A 23,205-nucleotide genomic window follows, 5' to 3' on the forward strand; every position below is an offset into this window, starting at 1 on the left:
GCCATGTGGCGCAGCCAAAATAATAATAATAATAATAAAAATAAAGTGTAAGATATACAGATAGAATTAAGGAGATGATGCTGGAAATGTAGATTAGAGTCATATTATGAAAGGCTATGGGAACTCCATGGGAGTTCAGTTGCAAAAGAACAACAGAAGATTTCATGCCTTCAAGCAGTCAAACAACATGAAAGGACAAGCTTTTAAAGGATTAAATAAGAAAGGAGAAACAGTCACTCTCATGGACAAAAGGTGAGAGCATTAGTATAACCTCTTTGGAGGTAACTGGGTAAGAGGTATTAAAGTTTTAAATGTACGTTTCTTTTGATTCAAAAATTTCATTGCCAAGATTTTTGTACTAAGACATACTCATACCAGCAAACAGATCTACATATAGTTCACTGTAGTATCATTCAAAATAATAAAAGATTGGAAACAGCAATGAGGAACTGGTTAAATAAATTATATCCATTCATACAAGGGAATATTATACAGCCTTTTCAAAATATGAGATATAGAAGACTCTCCAAGTTCTTTTGCTAAGTAAAAATAGTGGGAGCTCCCATTTATTAAAAATAAAAAGGGAGGGGGAGAGAATAGAAAAAATGAAACTAAAGAGACATCCATAATCCCACGTACAGAATTATCCTCTAACAGTAGTAGCCTTGGAAGGGGGGGGGGGGGGGCCGGGTTTAGCTATAATGACCAAAGACCTAGGGGTACCAGGAGCCTTACTTTCACTTTTTCACATATATTTTTAAATGAAATTTTTAAAACATTATAATTTTATGTTAAGTAAACACTACAGAATAAAAGAAGTGGACAAGGGAGAAGATTAGAAGCAGCAATTAGTTCCGTTCAGATCTACTCCATCTCCTCCATGAAGTTTCCTTAACAATCCCAGCTGAAAATGACCTTTTCTTCCTCTGAACTTCTGAACCACTTTATGTTGCTGCAAATATGTTTTTTCAATTATACTCAGTTCTCAACTAGATTATAAACTCCTAGATCACAAAGGGATTTTAATGCCCACAACATTTTACACAATTCTTTGAAGAACGGTGGTACTGAATAAAAACATTTGAGCAACTTACAGAAGGACTGCTCTGTCCTAGGGCAAGTGGCAAATCAGAATGTGGTATTCTAAGGCCCAGACACGATTTAGCTGGGCCAACTCTTCGAGGGAGACATAAGTCCCAAGCAAATCGTTAAGACTCTAATTTTAATCTCGATTTCCAGGTAGAAAGTTTGACTTGAGAGTTGAACTCTAGAAACTTCCACATTCAAACACCAAGCATTTGGGGGGGACTTAAAGTGAGTATCACTGAAAAAAGGATTTTAAAAGCTTATAAAACTAATGGTCCCTATCTCAAAGAATAGACAATTTGACTGAATCCGTCCTACCAATCAATAAATACTGACTCTTGGGCTTCCCTGCTGGCGCAGTGGTTATGAATCTGCCTGTCAATGCAGGAGACACGGGTTCGAGCCCTGGTCCAGGAAGATCCCACATGCCCCGGAGCAACTAAGCCCATGCACCACAACTACTGAGCCGTGTGCCACAACTACTGAAGCCCATGTGCCTAGAGCCCATGCTCCACAAGAGAAGCCACCGCAATGAGAAGCCCATGCACCACAACAGAGTAGCCCCCGCTTGCCACAACTAGAGAAAAGCCCGCACGCAACAACTAAGACCCGATGCAGCCAAAAATAAATAAATAAATAAATTTTAAAAATAATAAAATTAAATAAAAAATTTAAAACTCCCTTAAAAAAATAAATACTCATGCACAGAAGGAGATAATTAAGATTCATATCAGGAAATAAGAATTATATTTTCAGTTGTGGTAGTCTGGGAAATTTACTTATATGAGACAGGATCTGAGCCGGGCCTTATGACTAGACTAGATAGCAAGGGAGAAGAGCAGAAAAAATCAGCATGACTGAAACAAGGGGCAACAAAAGTGGGAAAGATTGATTTAAAAAAAAAAAAAAAAAGACTGTGATAAGAACTGAACATTAGGTTAAGGAATTTGGATTGTACTCTGCAGATTTTTAAGCAAAAAATGTGATCAAAATGTTTAAAAAGTTTAAACTGGCAGAAGAATAGGAGTAGGGAAAGGGCAGAGACTAACTGGAAAGCTATTACAGTAATCTAGAAATAAAGGGTCTGGACTACTTTTAGAAACTGGAATGAAAATATATTTAAGAAAAATGTATCAATAGGAGTCTACAAAAGCAAAATCATTTATTCAATACCATAACTGAATTTTTTTATATAAATTCATTTTTTTTAATTTATTTATTTTTGGCTGCATTGGGTCTTTGTTGCTGTGCACAGGCTTTCTCTAGCTGCGGCGAGCGGGGGCTACTCTTCGTCGCGGTGCGCGGGCTTCTCATTGTGGTGGCTTCTCTTGTTGCACAGCACGGGCTCTAGGCACGTGGGCTTTAGTAGTTGTGGCATGTGAGCTCAGTAGTTGTGGCTCTCCCGCTCTAGAGCACAGGCTTAGTAGTTGTGGCGCATGGGCTCAGTTGCTCCGCAGCATGTGGGATCTTCCTGGACCAGGGCTCGAACCTGAGTCCCCTGCATTGGCAGGCAGATTCTTAACCACTGCACCACCAGGGAAGCCCCCATAACTGAATATTTAAATAATCAAGTCTTGAAATGTTTTATCTCTGCACTCTTGCTAATGATTTCCCACCAAGAGGAACTGTGCTCTCTCCATAATAAAATCACAGTCATTCTTCAAAGCCCTGCATCCTGATCACCTGGTCCCTTTCCTCCACTGAACTTCTCCAAGATCTTTACAGGCAAAACAGATTACCTTGTTCTGAAGTGATGTGAGTACCTGATTGATTGTGTGCACTTGGAGGTCAAAACCTTTTTAACTCTCAGAGTGCCTTAAATAGTACAAGCTTAATAAACACTGATTAAGTATGTGTGTTTATGGGGGAGTGGGCAGCAGCCAAGCAGTAGCCAATTAAAGATGATTGAAGCTGTAAAAAAAAAATGATTGACGCTTAAGGCCTCATAGGTAAGAGAACAATGGAATGAAAGTCAGTTTTTAGAAGTCACATGTGGGAGCTATTTTGTACTATGGTTAAAAAAGGGGAGACTGAAGGTACTGGGCAAGTTCATGGTTTCAGGTTCACCTAATTTGGGGCCCACACACCTAAGGCTTCCACCATTCTAGATGTGGTTATGCACTTTGAAAGTAGCTTCCTGAATTAACGTTACTGGTTCCCAGTGAAATTATGTGTAAAACTTAATATAGTAATAGTCCTGTCTCATACGAAAAGATACCACTGACCCTCCAATAGATGCAATGTGTGTGTGGAGTTATTTTGCTCACTTAGTGAAGTTAGATTTTCCTAGATGCAGCCAAATATTTGCTCTGACAGCAACGGAGCCAACTCTCTCGGATGGGATGAAAGTACTGCCATAAAACACAACCACCACCCGGCAGGTAAAAGAGGAGAGAGATGAGTCTGGTTGGAGCAGAGAGTGTGTAGACTAAATTTAGACACAATCTGGTTAAGAGAAAACTGGGTTACCCTTAAAGTATTTTCAAATACAGTTGCCAAATTTCAATCTAGAAACAAAACCAAGCTGATGTAGCTACTCTACAGAGTGACTTAAATTCAATAATCCATTTCACTGATGACAGCTTTACTGAGAGTAAAGAAAATATGACTTCATTTTCTTACACCAGAAGGAAGAGGTTGAAAAGTCTCTCCCTCCCGGCCCCCAACACACACACACACACACAAATTTTGCCCTTGTAGCATATATTACTATAGTGAAGTCAGGATCTCAAAGTCATCCTGTCCCCAAACTCATGAGTCAGCACAGAAACCTGCATCTTCACACCATTATCTGGCATAAACTGCTCAATCCATTCAATATTTGACCAAAAAAAAATGTTTAAGGCCATTCTACATATCTATACGACGTTTTAAGTTTATAGGATTTTCTAATACAAGGAACCTTGTAAGATCATATACTCCACCTCTTTGTGTTATAAATTTAAAAGCAGACCTAGAGAGGTTGATTTGTAATCTCAGAGTACAAACTTGCAAATTATTCTCAAACTCTTCACTGGTACTATTCTTTTCAAAATAACAAGCTAACAAATGATACTGCTCAGGTAACAAAGGGGGAAATATTTAAAGGTTTTCACGTGTAGGGTTTTTTTTTTAATTAAAATTGTTTTAAAACTGTGAGCATATGATCACACTGCTCTTTCCACCAATAACAATTAACTCTCATTTATAAAAATGTCGGTTTTGGACACTTAAGATTTTGATAAAATTTCCTCTCAAAGTAAAAATTACTTGGTTTTAGATTTCACTTAAACAGAAGAGCAAAGAATATTTACTCTAAAAGTCTCCCCCCTCCCGTTTTCTTGTATGATAAAACCCTTTCTTCCCCTTCCCCAAGCTTTCTCCTCTTTTGTACTCAAGTTCTCAAATGCACAAGATGGAGGAACAATACCACAATACAACTGCAGGCTTCCTGCCTACTAGTCAGTCATTATTCTTCAGACCTGAGAACTTTCAAAACACTGGTTGGGTTGCTTTGAAATTCCCTCTTTCAGATTTTCCCTCCTTCATGGGACATCTATTTAAAAGAATGACTTCAAAAATGTCTTGCTGCACCCAATCAAAATGCTCTAAGCAAACTAAAAATGTTAGCTTTAGATATGAAGGTAGGATGTAAATGCCTGAAGTTTGACAAACACCAATCTAAAAGTAGAGGACAGAAAGAAAAAAGTGTATTTCTGGCCAAGCATAAGAACAGTATTTTTTCTCATATGTTTATTAACCTTATTTCTGAAAAATTCCACATTTATATGGAAGAATCTTGAAGATTACATTACCATCTCGTGCTTTTTAACAATACCATATAGAAATCTAAAGGTCTAAAACTACATTGAGCTGAACAGAAAAGGGTTACCTTAATTATTACTGACAAAGAATAGTTCACACTAAAATGAAGGGTATTTTATTTTTAAAAGTTTTCATGGGCAGAAAAAAATGACCAGCAGCAGTCACCTGGAAACCTGGGGAATTTCCCATTTCCTACGACCACACTTGGATCTTGGCAGTAGTACTTACTAATAAACTTATTTGGTTGTTGAGATAAACTAATGGAGCTACTCTAGACAGAGACATGGGGGGAGGATGGGGGATAAATTATCTGCTTAGCTCACAGTGGGTTCCTTTTTAAAGGCAAAAGCATTAAAAATGAAGGTGAAACACACTGGCTCATGAGTAACAACTTGTCAAATTGTTACAATAAACAGTTTGCCATAAGCAACAAATAAAAAATTTTCCCACATCTCTAACAAAAACAAAAAGACCAATTTATTTCAAACAATATTCAATAAAGCTCAATCCCAGTACAACAAAATAATTTAGCTAGTCCCCTGGAGTTTGTTATAATGGGATTTAACCTGTACACTCAACGTTCAATTAACCATGAGGCTTATCCTAATTGAGGATTATGCTGACCTCTGCAGTCCTTTCCCATCTATCCATCTACCACTCCTACTCAGCAGCCATAGCTACCAAAAGCAAAGCCGCAGGGAGCAGTAGATTATCCATTACTATGGGATACCCAGGCCAATATTCTCTCATCATGTGGATGATGAAGAGGTTAAATTTAGTAATCTAGTCAGCCTACTTTCCAAAAAGTGAAGTTTCATAACCCTCACTTGCAGTCTCTAACTAAAGAGATTAAAAATTTCTGAAGAATTCCTTCATAGGTGAACAGTAAAGTCACTCTTTCCTAGAACATATCAATAAAAAATATTAACAGAAAAGAAAAAATAGGACACCGATGTTCCTAATGAAAAATAGGAAAAGGGACAAACAGGAAACACTAGTCCATTTGCTCTTAGACCATTCTTTGAAATAGGTAAAGCCTCTGCCAGTTAGGTCGGACTTCTTTCCTTTTCCTCTAGACCACAAAGTTTACTACACAGGTAGTTAAATAAACCTTTATTACCGCCCCCCCTGTAAACTGACGTAGACCGAAGAACCTACCAAACTGAGTTAATGCTGACGAAGTTGGGAACTGGCAGTATGTAGTCTAAGATTATCCGGTTTGTGGATAAATCAGCCTTCTAGACACTGCAGGTCTTCCTTTCAACTCCTGCTGTGTATCTTCTGGCAATTTTCCTGTTCATTTAACAACTTTCCACCAGAAGGTAGGAAAGGGAAAGGCGATTAAATTCAAGTCAATTCCATCATTTGTTAGGGAGCTGAAAATAAGGTTAGGCTCTAGATAAATTACATCCTTAACCCAAAATAATCTTCTCCCAGAAACCCTGTCAGAAAACCAATGGGCCAAATGAATTTACCTAGCTATCATTAACAAAGTGAAGGAATAAACCTCATTACAATCGAACCCCTCCTCCACCTGAACTGTAAAAGGTTCATTTTGTAATCCCCTTCTCCCACCCCAAAAAGCACTCATAAAAGAAAAGAAAACGCCTACATTTTACTGCAGCACTCAACCTCAATGCTATCCCTGAGAATCTAAACTAACATACACTCACCTATTTCCTTAAAGTGTTGAACTATGAGGAAAAAGGAAAGTTAACATACATTTCCAATACTAATTTCCTGCTCCCAGAGCTTTAACCACTCAATAATGCAAAAAAGGAATATTCTACACCACAGAGTATAGTAAATTCAAACCAAACTGGAAAAGGTACTCCCTAGTTTAACCCTTGAGAAACTCCAGTTCCTCTTCAATCATGATCAACAACTCTTGTTTTTCTAGTCCTAGGTAGCATTTAAAGAGTAACAATTGTGTTAAATTGTGGTCACCTGGCTGTGTAGACAGTCACTGGAGGCTATATTCATTCTAAACTTGCAACAAATTAAAAGTTTTCAAAAGTAGTCCACATCCTCTGGCCAAGGTTTGAAATTATGTAGTCTAAAAAAATTGTAGAAAGAAACCCTAAAGCCGTTTATTTTAACACCAATTAGGGATAGTACAATAGTAGTTTGGGCTTTTTATCTTACCCTATTGTCCAAACGAAAATATAAGTCATTCTTTTAGAAGGCTTCTCAAAAACCTACTAGTCTTCAAGTTAAAAGGAACTATTCTATATAGAATCATACTACTAATGCTCAAAGGACTGAACTTAAAAGAAAAATAAACCTTTTTATCTTTAATATGTCCCTGACATAGTAAGAAAGTTTACTTCAAATGACCAATCAAGAAGGCATTGGTAAGTAATCATTTCAGAAACTATTTTTTATTTACATGTCTCCTAGAAAAAGGGTCCAGGGTCCAACAGAACGTTCACTCTTTATTGAATGAATTCTAATTTATCTGCTTGGGGGTGGGGGGTGGCAATGTATAGAAATAATTTCTATATGGGGAAAACACAGCATACTCACTTTCAAAATATATTTAATATAATCCCTAATCCCCTAATCTTTAATATCACTGAATTTTTTTTAATGAACAGTGTTGATAAATTTAAAACCACCATTCTAAAACTTTTTTTTAATCCTGTTAATTATGCTACGGTTGTTATGCATTTTCAAAGCCTCTGTAGTGAAGGTTTATGATAAAAACATTTCCTATAACTGCTCTAGAAACATCACAGCTTCCCACTTAGTCCACAATCCTCATGTCCAAAATGTACTAATATATACCAGAAGCTATGCCCTTTTTTTTTTTAATGCTGATTAGACAGTTAAGTCATTTCTATCGATACATAAAATTCCCCTATAATTTAGGATCGCAATCTAGATTACTGCTCATTTAAATGCAGAACCTGAAGCAACCTCCAGTAACAGAAGCTACAGTGTTCAATATCATTTTACATGTTACAGAGGCTTCATCTTACATACAAACAATGAACCCTGGCAGGGTTCTTCACCCTAAAGCCCGACAGATTGTTATTTCCTTAAGGGTGCTAATAGATAAGGCAACATAAGCAGTAAATTTGGAAGAGCTTTTCTAATCGCCATCAACAATTGTTGAAGACAGTAAAGAGAAAGCAGTATTCCCACCCCATCTTCCCTTTCTTTGGTTCGTTCTTTTTCCCTGCTTTTGGTAGCCAACAGGGGTGTGTTTCGAATGAAAATTCTTTAATTATTCCAAAAACCAAGAATACTCTAGAAACCATTAACAGTCGTTGCCTCCTGGGAATGGGAACTGGAGGGTTTAGGGTAGGACAGAGGCTCGGTTTTCTTTTTGTACCCGCCCAGTTGTCCCTAGACCAGTTATATCGGGTATAACCTATCCTAAACTAACAAGCAATAACTGAATTTGTTTTCAAGAACACAAACTTACACATTTCCATTTAACATTTTGGTTTATGCGGCAATCACAAGACTTACGATTTTTTTTTTTTTTCCATCATCCTCTAAATAACCTGCTGCAACAAATACTGATGCGTTCCTGCAGCCAGGGACCAGTTAGGTGGATCCGAGACCAGGCGTCTGAATCAAGGAGATGCAGCAATCTCACTCAATACTACTAGCACTCTCACTCATCTCATTCAACTCCATTTCAAACCGCTGCAAGACAGCTGGTACTCGCCTTCCTGTTTCTTTACGGTACGGGCTTAATAACAAAAACAGGTTGGCTTTGAAGCGCTGCTGCTCAAAAAGTGCAAGAAGGAAGTCTTCACATTCGGGAAGGGGAGAGAAAAAAAAAAAGTTCCGACTTCGAGAGAATTTCAGACCTTTCGTGTCTTTCCATTTGAGAAGCCCGAACTCCTCCTGCTAGTGAGATTTCGAGACGATGCTCTCTGCCTCTCACAGCTGCTCTTTTGGTTAACTTTTCCACCCTGAGTGCCCTCAAACTGCCTAGGAAGCAACTAAGCCCTCCAACTACTCGTGGGTTGTTTTTCTAAAGCATGTGCAAGACAAACTACTTAAACCATCACAAATTGAATCAATGTACCTAAGAAGATTAGAGATGGAGAAAAGAAAAAAAGAGTAATAATAAAGACAGCCCAATCCCAAATTTAATTCACTAACTTCCACTTGCCATTTCCCAGCCTTCACACCCGAGGTAGCAAAATGCCTTTTTACTGAGAAAAACTGCTGAGAACCTACCCGTGCCCAAAATGGAAATCCCGCAGATAATTCGTGTTAAAATATTTAAAATGCCCAAGTGCAGGAGGAAACACGGCAACAAAATCCAACCCGATTCTCAGTACGACTTGGAGGCTGGGCTGGGGGTGAGTGGGGGGGTCTGTGCGGCTTCCCCCTCCCCCTGATTCTTCCGAATAACTACGAGACGCCGAGGCAGCGGGAGGAGGGGTCGCGGGGAGCTTTCAAAAGCACCCCGAGGGCTGCGGGAGGATAAAACTTTAGGGACAGGAGGGAAAAGTGGACCCCCGCGGTCCCCCCCAAAACTCCTCGGGGTGACCCCTCCACGCGGGGACGCCCCTCGCACTCCCAAGCCAGCTGCCGCCTTACCTCGACACCCCTCCTCCGGCCGCGGGCCGCCCCCAGGCTGCGGGGAAGCGGCGCGGCCCCGACACCCCGAAACTATCTCCGCGCGCCCCCCGCACGGCGCGCCCCGCAGCGCCTCGGCGGAGCCGGAGCCGCCGGCTCGCCGCAGCCCGGGAGACTCGCCCTCTTCCCTCCGCCTCGCACTCCACCCCCTTGCCCGCCGCCGCTCTTCCTTTATCTCCACTCACCGCCCGCCGCCATTTTCCTCGCAGCTCAGCTTTAAATCGGAAACTCGCCGCTCAGCGCTCAGCCAGCAGCCGCTGCGCCGCCGCCGCCGCCGCCGCCGCCGCCGCCGCCACCGACTCAGCAGCCGCAGCCGCCGCCGTTGCTGTGGAGGAGCTGAGGCAGTAGCCGCGGGAGCCGAGGCGCGGGGGCCGCCGGGATATGTAGTCTCGTGGCCACGCCCAGCACTACCGGTCCCAGGGGGCCTTGCGCGGCCGGGGCGCTGGGTGGTCCCGCCCGGTCAGGCTTCCGTGGCGCGAGGGCGTGGCCGAGTGGACCCTGGGGCCGCTTTCGCTCACTTACCACCTGGGGCCCGCGGCGGGGTCAGGGGAACTGGAGTGCAACCCTAGTCTTGCCCTTAATTTTTTCATACTTGTTTTTGTACAGTAATATCTAACATTTATGGAGCGTTTATTGTGTGCCAAGCACTGATCCTCAAAACAAGCGTCGCTTAGGGACCACTATTAGACTCAGTGTTCAAATGAGCAAACTGAGGCACAAGGTCAGAAGCCGCGGGGCTGTTCATTAGATGCTAAAGTCACTGGGTGAAAGGTTGTTGGGCAATAGTATATTCACTATTTATTCAGTCCCAAAGTATAATATCAACCCACGGAGTACACAGCACCTACAAAGGGGAACAGCTGGCTTTGCACTGGGGCGATCTGGCAGACAACACCTTAACCAAGCGATCAAATCACCAGTCACTATCACTTAGCATCACCAATAATGGATCAAACTGAAATTATGCGTCTTCTGATATGATGCAGTGGGGAAAATGTAACGCCCCCTCCGTAGTATTCTTGCCAAAAAAAAAAAGGTAACCTGAACATAACTATGAAAAAAACAATTAGGCATATCCGGAATGGTGAGGCATGCTACAAAATGCCTAACCTGGACTCGTAAAAATATCAAAGCATGAAAGGTGAGAACCAAATGCAGGGCTTCCGTGGTGGTAGAGTGGTTAAGAATCCGCCTGCCAATGCAAGGGACATGGGTTCGAGTCCTGGCCCCGGGAAGATCCCACATGAGGCGGAGCAACTAAGCTCGTGCACCACAACTACTGAGCCTGCGCTCTAGAGCTTGCCTGCCACAACTACTGAGCCCGCATGCCACAACTACTGAAACCTGCGTGCCTAGAGCCGGTGCTCCGCAACAAGAGAAGCCCCTGCAATGAGAAGACCGCGCACCGCAATGAAGAGAGAGAAAGCCCACGCACAGCAACAAAGACCCAAGGCAGCCAAAAATAAAAATTAATTATTTAAAAAATGCAATAGGTGGGCCTTGGCTGAATCCAGGTTTTGTTTATTATAAAAAGGATTTTGGGGGGAAATTTTAATATGGACTGTATACTAGATAATAATATTTAATCAGTATTAAATGTCTTGAGCATGACTAGAATAAAATAAATAACCACTTGCTAGCTCCACTACTGCCATTTCCCGTCTGGACTATTGCAGTAGCCTCCTCACTGTTCTCCCTGCTTGCATTCCACTCTTTCCCCTGGAGTCTATTCTCAACATAGCAGCCAGAGGGATCCTGGTAAAAACCAAGTCACTTTACGTCTGTCTTCCAAACTCTTTGCAGTTACCTGAAGAGCCCCATACAACCTGTCTCTGCCCTCCCCTCCCCCTTCTAAGCTCATCACCTACTTCTCATCCACTCATTACTGTATTCCAGGAACACTGGACTCCTTGGGGTCCCTCCAACATACCTAGCACACTCTGGCCTCAAAGATCTTGCATTTGCTATTTCCTCTGCCTAGCTCACTTTTTTCCAGAAAATCCAAATCACTCACCTCCCCCATGGTCATTGTCCAAATGTCACTGCTTCAGTGAGACCTTCCCTAATTCCTCTATTTTAAATTCCCACCCACTTCAATCCCAGCTTCCCCTACCCCTCCTCCTTGCTTCATTTCTCTCTGTAGCACTTTCTATCATTGGAAACACCATGTAATTTTGTTTATGGTGCTAATTATCTCTTTTCCTCACTAGAATGAAAGCTCCATGAAGGTAGGGCTTTTGTGTCTTTTGTTCTCTGATATATTCTTAACACCCACAACAGAGCTTAGCAATAGTATGGATGCAGTCAATATTTGCTCATCAAACAACAGATACCAAGCACCATGTTATATGTTGAGAATCCAGAGATGAAATACTAAGACCCTGGGTGACCTTTCACCTGCACAACTGCAGCTATCCCCCAGCTGCTCTCCTTGCTTCTCCCATTAGTCATCCCATAAGCCACTCCCCCACTCAGTAGCCAGAGGGATCTTTCAAAAACCATACATTAAATTATGTCACTTCCAACCTGAACATGTTCCAATGGTGAAACTGCACAACACAGAGTGGGACTTGAACCCACAGGCCAGGACCCAAACCCAGCCAAAACCCAGATTGGGACTTGAACCCACGAGCTGGGACTTGAACCTAGCCAGAACCCACTCTTCTTTTTTTTTTTTTTTTTTCTGTTTTTGGACTTTTGTTTGTTGGAAGATTTTTAATTACAGTTTCAATTTCATTACTTGTGATAGGTCTGTTTATATTTTCTATTTCTTCCTGGTTCAGTCTTAGAAGGTTGTGCTTTTCTAAGAATTTGTCCATTTCTTCGTGGTTGTTCATTTTATTGGCATATAGTTGTTTGTAGTAGTCTCATAACCCTTTGTATTTCTTCAGTGTCAGTTGTTACTTCTCCATTTTCATTTCTAATATTATTGATTTGCATCCTCTCCCTTTTTTTCCTTTTTTTCTTGATGAGTCTGGCTCAGGGTTTATCAATTTTGTTTCTCAAAGAACCAGCTTTTAGTTTTATTGATCTTTGCTATTGTTTTCTTCATTTCTATTTCATTAATTTCTGCTCTGATCTTTATGATTTCTTTCCTTCTACTGACTTTAGGTTTTCTTTGTTCTTCTTTCTCTAGTTGCTTTAGGTGTAGGGTTAGATTGTTTGAGATTTTTCTTGTTTCTTGAGAACCCACTGTCTTTTAATTGAGATCACACACCTGGTCTCAGGACTTAATGAAGCTCAGGTTCTTTATGTCTCATCACAGAGAATTTAGTGAAACACAAAGTGATGGGTAAGAAGTGGATTTATTTATAGAGAGAAACACATTCCACAGACAGAGTGTGGGCCATCTCACAAGGTGAGAGGCCCCAAAATATGGGATGGTTAGTTTTTATGGGCTGGGTAATTTCATAGGCTAATGAGTGGGAGGATTATTCCACCTCTTTTGGAGAAGGGGCAGGGTTTTCAAGGAATTGGGCCACTGCCCACTTTTTGGCCTTTTATGGTTAGCCTAGGAACTGTCATGGCGCTGATGGTTGTGTCATTTAACATGCCAATGTATTACAATGAGCGTATAATGAGGCTCAAGGTCTACTGGAAGTCAAATCTTCCACCGTCTTGGACTTAGTTGGTTCTAACCAGTTTTTGCCGTGTCCTCAATGGCTATGTCATTCTTTTAGAGGTTGTGCCCTGCCCCCTTCCCTCCTGTTTCAATGGCATCCCATGGCATTTGGGATAAAACCCAGACCCTACCTGATTTGGTCTCTGCTTCCCTCTCTGATCTCAAGTAATCTATCTCTTCTTTTTTTTTTTTTTTTTTTGATTTTGTTTTTGTTTTGTATTTTTTTAACATCTTTATTGGAGTATAATTGCTTTACAATGGTGTGTTAGTTTCTGCTTTATAACAAAGTGAATCAGTTATACATATACATATGTTCCCATATCTCTTCCCTCTTGCGTCTCCCTCCCTATCCCACTCCTCTAGGTGGTCACAAAGCACTGAGCTGATCTCCCTGTGCTATGAGGCTGCTTCCCACTAGCTATAATCTATCTCTTCATATTTCTTACCCCATGCCAGACACTAACATTCTTGATGTTTCCTGAACATACCAAGCATGCCTCAGGGCCTTTCACTTGCTGTTCCCTTTGCCGTCTGGAATTTTCTTTCTTCCTGTCTTGCTCCCCACTGTCACTCAGATCTCTGCTGAAATATCTCCTCCTCAGGTAGATCTTCTAAAGCAACACACACACACACACAGCCCAGAGTCACATAACCTTGCCTTAATTTCTTCATTAGGATTAACACTATCCGAATTTTTTTTAACGAAATCTTTTTTTTTAATAAATTTATTCATTTATTTATTTTTGACTGCATTGGGTCTTCGTTGCTGCGCGTGGGCTTTCTCTAGTTGTGGCTAGCAGGGGCTACTCTTCGTTGCGGTGCGCGGGCTTCTCATTGCGGTGGCTTCTCTTGTTGTGCAGCACGGGCTCTAGGCATGCGGGCTCAGTAGTTGTGGCTCGCGGGCTCTAGGGCACAGGCTCAGTAGTTGTGATGCAAGGGCTTAGTTGCTCTGCGGCATGTGGGATCTTCCCAGACCAGGGCTCGAACCCATGTCCCCTGCATTGGCAGGCGGATTCTTTTTTTTTTTTTTTTTAATTTTTATTTATTTATTTTTGGCTGTGTTGGGTCTTCGTTTCTGTGCGAGGGCTTTCTCTAGTTGTGGCAAGCGGGGGCCACTCTTCATCGCGGTGCGCGGGCCTCTCACTATCGCGGCCTCTCTTGTTGTGGAGCACAGGCTCCAGACGCGCAGGCTCAGTAATTGTGGCTCACGGGCCCAATTGCTCCGCGGCATGTGGGAATCTTCCCAGACCAGGGCTCAAACCCATGTCCCCTGCATTAGCAGGCAGATTCTCAACCACTGCACCACCAGGAAAGCCCCTGGCAGGCTGATTCTTAACTACTGTGCCACTAGGGAAGTCCCAACAGTATTTGAATTTTTTTTAATTATCCGTCTCCCTCTCTAGACTGTAAACTCCAAGAGGGTAGGAAATTTGTCTGTTTAGTTCACTGCAGTGACTCCCTTACTTAGATTAGCATCTGACCTATCGCAGGCAATTAGTAAGTGTTTGTGGGGAAAAAAAGAACGAATGAAGAAAGGAGGGAGGAGGAAAACAATGGGAAAAAATAAAGGAAATCAACCATTTATTCTATCAATATTAATTAATATATATGTTCACAGGAAGTATAAATGACATTAACAATAAAAAAAATAAGCACAAGTTGTTTGAGAACCCAAGGACACACCTGTAACTCAAGGGGTGTCAGAGAAGGCTTCCAGGAGGAAGCGACTTCAGTGCTGACCTTGGCAAGGTTTGGATGGAACCTGTACGTGATCCCACACTGACACCTGGGAAACACTACTATAGACTTAAAATCTAAGGCAAATGAGTGACACGCTCTAGTAAAAAGTCTATGAAGATGGCTGCCATCATTCCGTCCTCCTTGTTTGCACAAGCCACTCCTCCATCAAGAGGTAAGCCTTATTTCCACTTCCTTGAATGGGATTTGCCCCATGACTGTTTGACCACTGGAAACGGTGGAAGTTACATGGTAGGACTTTCAAGCCCATGCCTTAAGATGATTGGCAGCTTTCATTTCCTTCCTCTTGGAAACCAGCCGCCATGCTGTGGGAAGCCAAGCCACATGTAGAGGCCACATGGAGGAAAACTAAGGCACTCCAGTCAACAGCCCCAGCTAAGGTCCCAGGCAAAAGCCAGTAGTAACTGCCAGCCACGTGAGTCAGCCTTCTTGCACATTCCAGTCCCTACAGCCCCCATCAATAAGATCTGGAAAAGAAAAACCACCCACTGAGCCCAATCGACCTACAATATCATGAGAGATAATAAAATGGTTGTTCTTTAAGCCACTAAAGTTTGCAGTGGTTTATTACGCAACATTAATAAGTCAAACAGTCTACATGTGTGGACTTCTGTTGAACTGTGCTTGAGAACTTTCAGTAGGCAGGAAGAGTAGTCTCAGATTCTGAAATTACCCCCAATAAAATTGTTTGGCCTAGGAGACACAGAAGCATAAACTCGGTGCAAATGGGATTAGAAGGTCATGTAGCTAAAGCCCTCCAAAAATTAAGAGATTCTCCCTACCGCATTTCTGATTGCACAAAGCCTCTGCTTCCATGTTCCCAGGAGGGGTGCTCACTTCCTCGAGGGCAGCGATGCCAGTCAGGTTTCCTGGGTTGCCAGCAACAACGATAGACTCTGGAATGTAGTAAAATGATACACAGGAACTCACAGAATCAAAGGGACAACTGAAGGACCAGGGCCAGAAATGTCAAAAACTAGGGGAAACGAAGATCCTGAACATCTTATCTGGGACCAGCAAGTAAATCTAGAGATCAGTCATTTTATCCCATCTTCTCATCACCTTGTTCTGAGATTCAAATTCAAAAGATGAATTTGTTCAATTGGTCTAGCTTGGGTCACATGTCGTATATGCAAGTAACACATTACCAGACTGATAATAATGCTAAGTAGCCTGCCTACAACTTACTCTCAAATGATTCACATGGGAAAAAAAAAAAAATACACACACATACACAAACACGCACGCATGCACACACAGAGTGCATGTAAGCAAATGCAACACAATTTTATCAATTAGTAAATCTAGCTTCAGGGGTACATAGGTGTTTATTCATTATTCTTGCAAGTTTTCTGTAGACCTGAAATTTTCCAAAATAAAAATTAAAAGTTTGGGCAGAGGGGGAGGGGGTACTTATAGCAGCAAAAAGATTGTACTAGCCAGCACTCATAGAAACCCTATACTTACCAGGCACTATTCCAAATCCTTTACATATATTAGTTCATTTAACCCTCACAGTAACCCTAAGCAATGGGCTTTTATTATCTCTGTTTTACAGATGAGTAAAGGGGAGAATTGAACAAGGAATTAATTTGCCCAAGAGTATGAGCACTCATTGCTAGAGTGAGGATATAAACCAGAGCTCACAAGCTCATGTTCTTAACTATTATGCTTTACTGCCTCTCCAGAGACACAAAAACAATAAAGACATTTAATTATCATACAAACTTGTCTAAAGGTAGAGAGTTTCAGAGTGTGTTCATTAAGGAACAGAATATTACAACTCTTCTGCTCCACCATCTTCAGAGTATTTGCTTTCTGCCCTTAGTTTACAGCCTCATGGATACAAGATGGCTGCCACAGCTGAAACATCACATCAACTCACCATCAAGTCCAAATGCAGGAAGCAGAAGAGTGAATAGATGTCAAGAGAGACATTATATCTCTCAATTTTTTTTCCTATATAAAACTCTTCCCCAAAATTACTCCCTTCCCTCTCAGTGTCCCCCACCCCCCAAACATCCCCTTCCACCTCATTACAGTGGAGGTATAGGCCACAGGGTGACCCTCGCTGCAAGGGAATCTGGGAACCCAAGCATTTACTACTTCAGCCACAGGCTTTAAATAAGTGAATGAGTGAATGCTTCTCAGTTGTCTGGTCCAGCCAGCAGAGGCTCTGCTTCTGTCCCTGCCTTTCTCACAGTCCCCTATATTCTTCCCTCTTTCATTGTATGACCATATAGCCTAGGGGCTAAGAGTGTGGGCTTTAGCACTCACTGCCTGAATTGCTTAGCTGGTTCTGCTACTTATAAACCTGTATGCTGATGACCAGTTACTTGGACTTTCTGTGCCTCCACTTCCCAAAATGGGAACTACAATGATAATAATACCTATTTCATAGGACTATTATGAGAATTTAAATAAAACAATACGGTAAAAGCCCAAAGAACAGTGTCAAACACAAAGTACACCCCTGATAAATTTTTTTTAAATGTATTTTATTTTTTTAATTTATTTTTTTGGCTGCGTTGGGTCTTTGTTGCGGCGTGCGGGCTTTCTCTAGTTGCGGCGAGTGGGGGCTACTCTTCATTGCAATGCGCGGGCTTCTCATTGCAGTGGCTTCTCTTGTTGCGGAGCACGGGTTCTAGGTACACGGGCTTCAGTAGTTGTGGCACATGGGCTCAGTAGTTGTGGCTCACGGGCTCTAGAGCGCAGGCTCAGTAGTTGTGGCGCACGGGCCCAGCTGCTCCGCGGCATGTGGAATCTTCCCGGACCAGGGATCAAACCCATGTCCCCTGCACTGGCAGGCGGATTCTTAACCACTGCACCACCAGGGAAGTCCCTCAATAAATGTTAATAATGATTATGGATGGCAGTTCCAAAGTTGGGGCTTGCAGGGATTAATATCCAAAGGTTAGGAACAATTTCCTCCTTTTCTCCCCATTTTGCCTCATTATAGTGATTACAGTCTGAAATTTCCCTGCAAGTGAAAATAGATTGCTCGGGTGGATACCTAAACCCTGTACATGCCTAAAACTCTGTTTCAAAATACTTAATCTGAAAATGAGCTGGCACTGGCCCAGGCCCCATGCCCAGACTGTACTCTGAACCACTCCACTCTCCAGGTAGGACACACAGCTGAGGGGGAACAGACAGACAGAAGAGATTTAGAGGCAATGAATGCTTTAGTGTGTTGTTTTGCTTAAAATGGAGGAAACATCTCTGTGAAGAATCACATTTAAGGCACATTTCTGGTAGTACAGAGCTGTCCAAACCTTTCAATCCAGAGTAACCTTATTCATGCCTCTTGCCTTAGACCAAGATCAGGGGATGGCAACCTGTGATTTTTGTGCCAGAGGTGGCACAGGAGCCCGTTGAAATTGGCACCGGAGCTGGCTGCAACAGACCTTCCCCTCCCTACAACCTGCAAATGACTTTCCACAGCTAGAAGAATTTTAAGCCCAGCTAACTCTTGGCTTTTTTTCTTTCTGAGATTTACTTCTTTTTTTTTTTTTTTTTAATATATTTTCTTGGCCATGCTGCATGGCATGTGGGATCTTAGTTCCCCAACCAGGGATGGAACCTGTGCCTTTTGCATTGGAAGCACGGAATCTGAACCACTGGACCACCAGGGAAGTCCCATCTTTCTGAGATTTACTTCTTTTTTTTTTTTAATATTTATTTATTTTGGCTGCACCGGGTCTTAGCTGCCACATGTGGATCTTCATTGCCCCATGCGGGATCTTCGTTGCAGCATGTGGGATCTTTAGTTGCAGCATGCAGGAACTACTTCCCTGACCAGAGATCAAACTCGGGCACCCTGCATTGGGAGAGTGGAGTCTTAGCCACTGGACCAGCAGGGAAGTCCCTGAGATTTACTTCTTAAATGCATTTGCTTTAGGAAGAAATAATTTGCTACCCTATGCTTAAAAAACATTTTTTAAGTGTTGGCGAGGATGAAAGGATGAGGAGAAACTGGAACGTGTATACACTGCTGGTGGGTCTATAAAATGGTGCAGCCATTTTGGAAAACAGTTTGGCAGTTCTTCAAAATGTGAAATGTAGAGTTGCCATATGACCCAGGAATTCCACTCCTAGGTATATACCCAAGAGGATTTCAAACATATGTCCACACAAAAACTTGTACAGAAATCTTCATAGCAACATTATTCGTAATGGCCAAAAATGGAAACAACCCAAGTGACCATCAACTGTTGAATGGTTAAGCCAAAGTGGTGTCTCCGTACAGTGGAATATTATTAGGTAATAAAAAGGAACAAAGGGACTTCCCTGGTGGTCCAGTGTTAAAGAATCCGCCTTCCAGTGCAGGCAACGCGGGTTCGATCCCTGATCAGGGAACTAAGATCCCACATCGCGTGGGGCAACTAAGCCCGCGTGCCGCAACTACTGAGCTTGCGCACCTCAACTAGAGCCCGCATGCCGCAAACTACAGAGCCCACGCACCCTGGAGCCTGCACGCCGCAACGAAAGATCCCGAGTGCCGGAACTAAGACCCAACGCAGCCAAAAATAAATAAATAATTAATTTTTTTAAAAAATAAAGGAACAAAGTACTGATAACACAGGTGAACCTTGAAAACATTGTGCTAAGTGAAAGAAGCCAGCCTCATGCTATATGATTCCATTTAGGTTAAATGTTCAAAACAGGCAAATCTACAGAACAGAAAGTAGATTATTGGTTGCTAGGGATCAGAGGATGGGGGGCTGGTGGTCAGTTGCTGGGGGCGGGGTGCTGGGTTTCTTTTTAGGCTGATGAAAATATTCTGAAATTAGAAAGTGGTGATGGTTGTGTGACTCTATGGATATGCTAAAAACACTGACGTGTACACTTTAAAAGGGTGGATTTTATGGTATGTGAATCCTATCTCAATAAAACTGTTTTTTTAAAGTACCTATTGTGGTTAATGCAATTGTGAAATTTTCCTATCTTGTTTCATATCTTGTTCAGAGATATGAAAAAGAAGAAATTTTAAATAATGGTAGAAACTCAAAAGGTATATATAAAAAGGTAAACAGTGGAAAGTAAGTCTCTCCCACCTGTGTTCCAGGGACACCACTGTCACCATTTCTTACTTGTCCTTTGCATACGCAACCTTATTATGTGTGTTGCTTCTTGTACAAACAAGAGCCTACTGTCCACCATGTTTCAACCCTTGTTGTATCACTTAATAATGTATCATGGAAATTGCCCCACAAGGACCTTTATGGTAAGGTTCATAGAGAGCTGTCTGGCTTTTTTTTTTTTTTAACCACTGTTATAAGTACGTGGATGTTACTAGTAGACATTCAGGTTGTTTCCTTTCTTTACTATTACAGTGAATTTCCTTGTACCTCTCACTTTAAAGCAATGTTTTAATAGGTATTAGTAATCACAAAATACAAAGAAGGAAGCAAAGATCTCACTAACAAACTCTTTCTACATGACCTCAATGATGTCAAGCTTAGGAGCTTCTCAGAACCAGCAGAGGAATGGGACCAGAGGGGGGCGTGGGGAGGAGACAAGGAAGTAAGTTCTTTAGCATAATGGCAGTTGTTTTTTGTTGTTGTTGTTGTTTTGCTGTTGTTTCTTTGTTTTTGGCCACACAGCATGTGGGATCCTAGTTCCTCGACCAGGGATGGAACCCGGCCCCCCTGCAGTGGAAGTGCAGGGTCCTAACCACTGGACCACCAGGGAATTCCCAATGGCTGTGTTTTGGATCAAGGCAGTTCAGCGCCTCAAAATGAAAGAATCACCGAGGCTGGAGCTTTGGGGCTCAGTTGTGAAAGGACATCCTTGAAGATGGCCAAATCAGTTTCTCCAAAAGGCAATACTGGAGTTGGCTTCATGAGAACACATCATGTTTTCCAGATGGTGGGTCAAAACCCATTCTTGGGTTTGGAAATCAACGTCATGGGATCGGCCCATTATTTTTCTTTTTTTTAAAATTTATTTATTTATTTATTTATTTATTTATTTATTTATTTATTTATTTTTGGCTGCATTGGGTCTTTATTGCTGCGCGCGGGCTTTCTCTAGTTGCAGCGAGCAGGGGCTACTCTATGTTGCGGAGCACAGGCTCTAAGCGCCCGGGCTTCAGTAGTTGTGGCATGCAGGGTCAGTAATTGTGGCACGCAGGCTCAGTAGTTGTGGCACACAGGCTTAGTTGCTCTGCAGCATTTGGGATCTTCCCAGACCAGGGCTCGAACCCGTGTCCCCTGAATTGGCAGGCGGATTCTTAACCACTGCGCCACCAGGGAAGCCCGAGTTTCTTTTTTTTAATGAAGTTGAGTTTTAAAGTGATGACAGTGAGCTCATTTACAAGGATTAACCCCTCTTCTAATTATTTAGTAATTACAGAGTAGGAACATCAGAGAAATGGAAGTGTTGGGGCATAAAAACAATATCTATGCCAGGGGTGAAGGGATAAGCCAATTTAAGATTCTAGCTTTAAAAAAAAAAACTCTCTGGCTATTATTAATCAACTGGATTGCAGAGTCTATTAAAGATAAATTGCCATACGTACCAATCATGATACCTGCCCCGCCCACAGACACTTCTAAAGGAAGGGCAGGTCACTGACCTTGGTATTGTGTGACTGGACACTTCTGCTCGCACCATGGCTGACTGGATCATATATGGGCCTCAGCCCCAAAGGCAGCCAATGCATGGGCTGGTGAGTGATTTCTGATGTAGCTGGGTACAAAAATATTTGGCCAAACAGCAAACAGGTTGACTTGTCAGATTTCCATTGAAGATGACTGTAAATCAGAAACTATAGAGTGAATCAGCTAGTTAAAAAAGGACTCGAAGAAATGATATGAAAAAAAGAAAAGTGAAGGCAGTTCTTTCCCAGCAATATAGCAGATTTAGATAACCTGAAACACTCTACCCCCCTACCCCCGACTACAAACACATCTGAAAATTCTGGGTAAAAGATAACAAATATTCTTTCAAATGAATAACTGAGTTTGCAAGAAAGTAAGGGAAACTCCCAGAGGCCAAAAAAAAAAAAAAAAAAAGATCCAAAAAACCAAACCAGTTAAGTGCGAACTGATACTATGACGGCCAGGAGAGAGAGATGTCTCAGAGAGCAAGGGTCTCGGGTTGAAATGAAAATTCGAGGACAGGAAATGAGGCGCTGGGCTCATACAATACTAAATTACAACCCACAGAAACAATCCTTGGAATCAGCACACCAAGCAAAGGTGGTATTAGACCCCGGGAACTTCAGCAGACAGGATGCTAGGATCAAAACCATGGAAGAGATAGAATATCATTATTAAAGACACAGAAGAGGGGAGGGAGAAATTGGGAGATTGTAATTTTTTGGGTTTTTTTTTTGGCTGCGCCAGGTCTTAGTTGCAGTGTGCGGGATCTAGTTTCCCGACCAGGGATCGAACCATGGCCCCCTGCATTGGGAGCTCAGAGTCTCACCCACTGGACCACCAGGGAAGTCCCTGGAGATTGGGATTGACATATACACACTACTATATATAAAATAGATAACTAATAAGAACATACTGTATAGCACAGGGAACTCTACTCAATACTCTGTAATGACCTACATGGGAAAAGAATCTAAAAAAGAGTGGATATATGTATATGTATAAGTGATTCACTTTGCTGTACAGCAGAAACTAACACAACATTGTAAATGAACTACACTCCAAAAAAAAATTTTTTTAAATAAATTTTAAAAAATTAAAATAAAATAAAGACACAGAAGGGACCAAAATATGTGGAAAAAAAAAATATATATATATACACACAACACATATGCACATATATACATATAAATATATATATAAACATCAAGCCAGTTTGACCAGGAACCAAGCAGAGTAGAGGGTAAGGGAAGCCAGTAGAGGGTAAGGGAAACTAGTAGGTGGCAAGAAGGGAAGGAAGATGACCCCTAGACACCCCAAAATAGAGAAAAAAACAGAGTTTGGTTAAGGGCAGGGCTCTAACTTTGCCAGTGGTAAGTGGTGCCCTGCGACCATGCCGTCAATGCCAGCAGAGCTCTCTGTAGGACCTAAGTGTCTGTGAGGCCTTCTTCATTCATCCATCTTTTTGCCAAGTGCTTTTTGAGTGCTGTATTTACTTCCTACTGCTGCTCTCACAACTTGCCACAAATGTAGTGGCTTAACACAAATAATTATCTTACATTTTTGGATGTCACAAGTTTGGAATAGAACTTATGGGGTTAAAATCAAAGGGTGCCGTCCTTCTGGAGGCTGTAGGGAAGATTCAGTTTCCTTGCCTTTCCAGCTTCCAGAAGCTGCCCACATTCTTTGCCTCATGGCCTCCTTCTGTCTTCAAAGCCAGCACTC

The 23,205-nt window shown here is 42.0% G+C and overlaps 1 protein-coding gene across 5 annotated transcripts in view; it reads right to left on the reverse strand.

The window, feature by feature from the left end:
* NCOA3 (nuclear receptor coactivator 3) overlaps positions 1–9,795 on the reverse strand; it is a 123,683-nt gene extending 113,888 nt beyond the window's left edge. For 4 of the 5 annotated variants that reach the window (XM_068525296.1, XM_068525297.1, XM_068525293.1 and 1 more), the window contains exon 1: positions 9,681–9,795. The gene's annotated coding sequence lies outside the window, so the exon portion shown is untranslated. Of the gene's footprint in view, positions 1–6,048; positions 6,155–9,680 lie in introns of those variants that run through there. The other variant, XM_068525294.1, reaches the window with a different exon arrangement.
* Positions 9,796–23,205: the final 13,410 nt, after the last annotated feature.

Source organism: Eschrichtius robustus, chromosome 16 (genome assembly GCF_028021215.1).
Source record: "Eschrichtius robustus isolate mEscRob2 chromosome 16, mEscRob2.pri, whole genome shotgun sequence".
NCBI lineage: Eukaryota > Metazoa > Chordata > Mammalia > Artiodactyla > Eschrichtiidae > Eschrichtius > Eschrichtius robustus.